General features: G+C 46.9%; 1 pseudogene; it reads right to left on the minus strand.

Moving 5' to 3' along the window:
- The window catches only part of LOC132591431 (tubulin polyglutamylase TTLL11-like), a 97,590-nt pseudogene extending 91,609 nt beyond the window's left edge, over window positions 1–5,981 (minus strand).
- Between the last annotated feature and the right edge of the window lie 19 nt (window positions 5,982–6,000).

Raw genomic sequence — 6,000 nt, forward strand, 5'->3', positions numbered from 1 at the left:
GAAGGATAATATTAGGAACATTGTTGATGTGTTGGAATTTTTAGAGGCCAAGAAGAATACAAAGGCGATCCTGATATTTATTGATGCAGAGAAAGCTTTTGACAATATATCGTGGGGATTTATGAAAGCAAATATGGAAAGAATGGGAATTGGGCAAAACTTTTCGAATGGGTTGAAAGCAATTTATTCGGAACAAAAAGCTAAAATTATAGTTAACAATGTGATATCGGAGGATATAAGAATAGAAAAAGGAACCAGGCAAGGGTGTCCTCTTTCCCCCCTGTTATTTATTACTGTTCTGGAAGTCTTGCTGACAACGATCAGGAAGGAAGAAGAGGTTAAAGGGATTATGGTAGGGACAAAACAATATAAGTTGAAAGCCTTTGCAGATGATTTGGTTTTGACATTAGAGGATCCGGACTCCAGTGCAATTAAGGCGCTGGATTTAATACAGGAGTTCGGGCAGGTTGCAGGGTTTAAGTTAAATAAATCTAAAACGAAGGTTCTAGAAAAAAACCTCACATTGGAAGAGAGAAATAGGATACAGGAAATCACAGGTTTGAGTTTTGTAAAGAAGGTGAAGTACCTGGGTGTTAATATGACTGCAAAAAATTTAGGTTTGTACAAAGACAATTATGAAAAAATGTGGAATGAAATTAAGAGAGATTTGGATATATGGAATAAGTTGAAGTTGTCATTGATGGGCAGAATATCAGTTATTAAGATGAATGTATTGCCAAGAATGTTATTTTTATTCCAAGCACTACCGATAATTGATAACATAAAGTGTTTCAAAGAGTGGCAAAAGGTTTTATCTAGATTCATCTGGCAGGGGAAAAAACCCAGAATAAAATATAAGATTTTAACAGACAAGAAAGAGAGAGGGGGATTCTCCCTGCCAGACTTGAAACTGTATTTTGAAGCTGCAGCTTTGTGTTGGATGAAAGAATGGTTTTTGCTGAACAATACAGATATATTAGACTTGGAAGGATTTGACAATGCTTTTGGTTGGCATGCATATATTTGGTATGATAAGTTAAAATTACACAAAGGTTTTAAAAATCATATAATTAGGAAATCATTGTTTAATGTATGGATTAGATATAAAGATCTGTTAGAAAACAAAACACCCAGGTGGGTTTCACCGTTAGAGGCCAAAGCATTTAAAAGGCGAAATATGGAAACCAAATGGCCAAAATATAAAGACATTTTGATACAAGAAGGAGATCAATGTAAAATGAAAACATATGATCAAATGAAGGAAATACTTACTGATTGGCTTCAGTATCATCAGATAAATGAGGCTTTTAAAAATGATAAAAAAATAGGTTTTCAATTGGAAGAATCCAAATTGGAAACGCTGCTATTGAATTCGAGTACAAAAAATCTTTCAAAGATGTATAATTTGCTGCTGGAGTGGCAAACAAAAGATGAGTTAACGAAATCAACAATGATTGAATGGGCCAAAGATGTTGGACATAATATAATGATGGAGGACTGGGAAAGATTGTGGAAAAAATCTATTAAATTTACTGCATGTAATGTATTGAAAGAAAATGTTATGAAAATGATGTATAGATGGTATTTAACCCCAGTAAAATTAGCCAAAATGTATCATACATATGACAATAAGTGTTGGAAATGTAATGCAGTGGAAGGAACTTTTTATCATATGTGGTGGACTTGCCCCAGGATAAAGGACTTCTGGGAGAAAATTTATAATGAACTGAAAAAAGTGTTGAAGAACACTTTTATAAAAAAACCAGAAGCCTTTTTATTGGGACTAGTTGGGAGTGAAATACCGAAAAAAGATACCACATTTTTCTTATATGCCACAACAGCAGCAAGAATTTTGATAGCGAAATATTGGAAGCTGAAAGAAATACCGACGGTGGAAGAATGGCAGATGAAGATGATGGAATACATGGAATTAGCTGACCTGACCGGGAGACTTCGAGACCAGCGAGAAAAAATGGTGGAAGAAGATTGGAAATGTTTTAAAGACTATTTGAAAAAGAATAAAATAGACATAGAATAATAAGAAAGGGTTTTGATAGAAACAGGGAGCTGTAGCTTATCAAAATAGATTGGTGTTGAAGGAAAAACGTAATATCTATCATGGTTAAGGATGATTATGGTATAAATATATGGAATCAAAAGTTAATGAGGAATATGAAGTAGAAATTGCTAAAAGATTAATATAGGATGATGCGCAGTAAGGAGGAATTGAGGAAGTCAAATATAATGATTAGAGACGAAATTGTGATTATGAAATTCTTGTTTGTGTGTATTTTGTTTTTATTTGTGTTTAATTAAAAAAAATAAAAAATTTTTTATAAAAAAAAAAAAAAAAAACAGGATATATTGTAAGAAAATAAGTTAATAAAATCAATGATAGTAAAAAAAAAAAAAAAAAAAAAAAAAAAAGACCTCAAAAGGAGGAGACTCCACCACACTCCTTGGCAGCAAATCCCACTGCCGAACAGCTCTGACTGTCAGGAAGTTCTTCCTAATGTTTAGGTGGTTATACTATAAGAATCATAGAATCGTAGAGTTGGAAGAGACCCCAAGGGCCATCCAGTCCAACCCCCTGCCAAGCAGGAAACACCATCAAAGCATTCCTGACATATGCCTGTCAAGCCTCTGCTTCAAGACCTCAAAAGGAGGAGACTCCACCACACTCCTTGGCAGCAAATCCCACTGCCGAACACCTCTGACTGTCAGGAAGTTCTTCCTAATGTTTAGGTGGTTATACTATAAGAATCATAGAATCGTGGCCATGTGGCAAGGAGCTGACGTCCTAAACCAGGCATCCCCAAACTGCGGCCCTCCAGATGTTTTGGCCTACAACTCCCATGATCCCTAGCTAACAGGACCAGTGGTCGAGGAAGATGGGAATTGTAGTCCAAAACATCTGGAGGGCCGAAGTTTGGGGATGCCTGTCCTAAACATTGAGCCAGGCCCCTTAAATGCAGAGAGAGAGATGTGTCCCAGGAAGAGCCTGGATCCTTTGCAAAGCTCATTTGTTTACCGGGAAGAAGGGAAACCCCGTCGGAAAAGCTAAGATGCGTTGCCGCTTCACAACAGGAAACTGAGATCATGTCTTCAGAATCGGGGAATGGGTGCATAATCAAAGGCGCATGGGCATCGGCCTTGGCCCAGCCAGTGCCCTCCGGCTGTTGGTGAAGCCTGGCGTACACTATGAATCGTAGAGTTGGAAAAGACCACAAGGGCCATCCAGTCCATAGAATCATAGAATCGTAGAGTTGGAAGAGACCACCAGGGTCATCCAGTCCAACCCCCTGCCGAGCAGGAAACACCATCAAAGCATTCTTGACAATATGCCTGTCAAGCCTCTGCCTAAAGACCTCCAAAGGAGGAGACTCCACCACACTCCTTGGCAGCAAATCCCACTGCCGAACAGCTCTTACTGTCAGGAAGTTCTTCCTAATGTTGAGGTGGAATCTTCTTTCTTGAAGTTTGAATCCATTGCTCTGTGTCCGCTTCTCTGGAGCAGCAGAAAACAATCTTTCTCCCTCCTCCATATGACATCCCCAGAGTCGGTCACAACTGGACCTTATGGTCAGGGGTCCCTTTACCTTTATCATATCACCCCTTAACCTTCACTTCTCCAGCTGCCGTCGGGACTCCAACTCCCATCAGCCCCCGCCAGCCAGGCCAACGGCGGGGGTATGATGGGAGTCGGAGTCCAGTTCTCTCGGAGGGTCTGCTCCAGCTGCGAGGCTGCTCTTGCGATGGGGAAGGGGGCTTCCATCCAGGCATAGGCAACCTTTGGCTCCCCGATGTTGTGGAACTACGACTCCCATGATCCCTCGCTAACAGGGCCAGTGGTCAGGGCTCATGGGAGTTGTAGTTCCAAAACACCGGGGAGCCAAAGGCTGCCTATGCCTGGCCCTGGGACAGGCATAGGCCAGTGTTTCTCAACCAGTGTGCCTCCAGATGTTTTGGGACTACAACTCCCATCATTCCTGACCACTGGTCTTGCTAGCTAGGGATGATGGGAGTTGTAGTCCCAAAACATCTGGAAGCACACTGGTTGAGAAACACTGGCATAGGCAACCTTTGGCTCCCCGATGTTGTGGAACTACGACTCCCATGATCCCTCGCTCACAGGGCCAGCGGTCAGGGATCATGGGAGTTGTAGTTCCAAAAACATCTGTGAGCCAAAGGCTGCCTATGCCTGGCCCTGGGATAGGCATAGTAGGCAACCTTTGGCTCCCCGATGTTTTGGAACTACGACTCCCATGATCCCTCGCCAACAGGGCCAGCGGTCAGGGATCATGGGAGTTGTAGTTCCAAAACACCGGGGAGCCAAAGGCTGCCTATGCCTGGCTCTGGGACAGGCAACATAGGCAACCTTTGGCTCCCCGATGTTGTGGAACTACGACTCCCATGATCCCTCGCTCACAGGGCCAGCGGTCAGGGATCATGGGAGTTGTAGTTCCAAAAACATCGGGGAGCCAAAGGCTGCCTATGCCTGGCCCTGGGACAGGCATAGGCCAGTGTTTCTCAACCAGTGTGCCTCCAGATGTTTTGGGACTACAACTCCCATCATTCCTGACCACTGGTCTTGCTAGCTAGGGATGATGGGAGTTGTAGTCCCAAAACATCTGGAAGCACACTGGTTGAGAAACACTGGCATAGGCAACCTTTGGCTCCCCGATGTTGTGGAACTACGACTCCCATGATCCCTCGCTCACAGGGCCAGCGGTCAGGGATCATGGGAGTTGTAGTTCCAAAAACATCTGTGAGCCAAAGGCTGCCTATGCCTGGCCCTGGGATAGGCATAGTAGGCAACCTTTGGCTCCCCGATGTTTTGGAACTACGACTCCCATGATCCCTCGCCAACAGGGCCAGCGGTCAGGGATCATGGGAGTTGTAGTTCCAAAAACATCTGTGAGCCAAAGGCTGCCTATGCCTGGCCCTGGGATAGGCATAGTAGGCAACCTTTGGCTCCCCGATGTTGTGGAACTACGACTCCCATGATCCCTCGCTCACAGGGCCAGCGGTCAGGGATCATGGGAGTTGTAGTTCCAAAAACATCTGTGAGCCAAAGGCTGCCTATGCCTGGGCCCTGGGATAGGCATAGTAGGCAACCTTTGGCTCCCCGATGTTGTGGAACTACGACTCCCATGATCCCTCGCTCACAGGGCCAGCGGTCAGGGATCATGGGAGTTGTAGTTCCAAAACACCGGGGAGCCAAAGGCTGCCTATGCCTGGCCCTGGGACAGGCATAGGCCCAGTGTTTCTCAACCAGTGTGCCTCCAGATGTTTTGGGACTACAACTCCCATCATTCCTGACCACTGGTCTTGCTAGCTAGGGATGATGGGAGTTGTAGTCCCAAAACATTTGGAGGCACACTGGTTGAGAAACACTGGCATAGGCAACCTTTGGGCTCCCCGATGTTGTGGAACTACGACTCCCATGATCCCTCGCTCACAGGGCCAGCGGTCAGGGATCATGGGAGTCGTAGTTCCCCAAAACATCGCCTCCCCTTCCCCCGCTTACCTCTTTCCAGCGCAGCTGCTTGAGGCTGCGCTTGAGCGGCCTGGAGCGAGGTGCGCGCCTTGGAGCTGTCCACCGTTACGGGGCGCGAGGAACGGCGCGCGCGCCCCCGAGGCCCCGTCGCCGCCGCCGGGCCGCCCTTCTTCCTCCTCGGCGTCCGCGTCGGCGACTCCTTGGCCGCTCCTCCGCCTCGGCGCCCGCCGGATCCCAGCCCCGGAGGCACCGCACCTGCCCGAGCCGAGGGCGCAGGGTCCGGGGCTCGTCTTGGAAACGCCGCCGCCGCCCCCTCCACGCCCACGGGCTGGTCCTCTGGCCGGGGCCGCCGCGGCGCCCCCTTGGGCTCCCGCTCCTCCTCTCCCGCCTTCCTTTCCTCGCGGGCGGGGGCGGCGTCTCCGTCTCTAACCGGCATCTCTATCCCTCAGGCTGGCGCGGCGGCGGCGGCGGCTGCTCGCTCCTCCTCTCCTCCGTTGCCG

The sequence above is a fragment of the Zootoca vivipara genome, chromosome W (assembly GCF_963506605.1).
Source record: "Zootoca vivipara chromosome W, rZooViv1.1, whole genome shotgun sequence".
Lineage (NCBI taxonomy): Eukaryota > Metazoa > Chordata > Lepidosauria > Squamata > Lacertidae > Zootoca > Zootoca vivipara.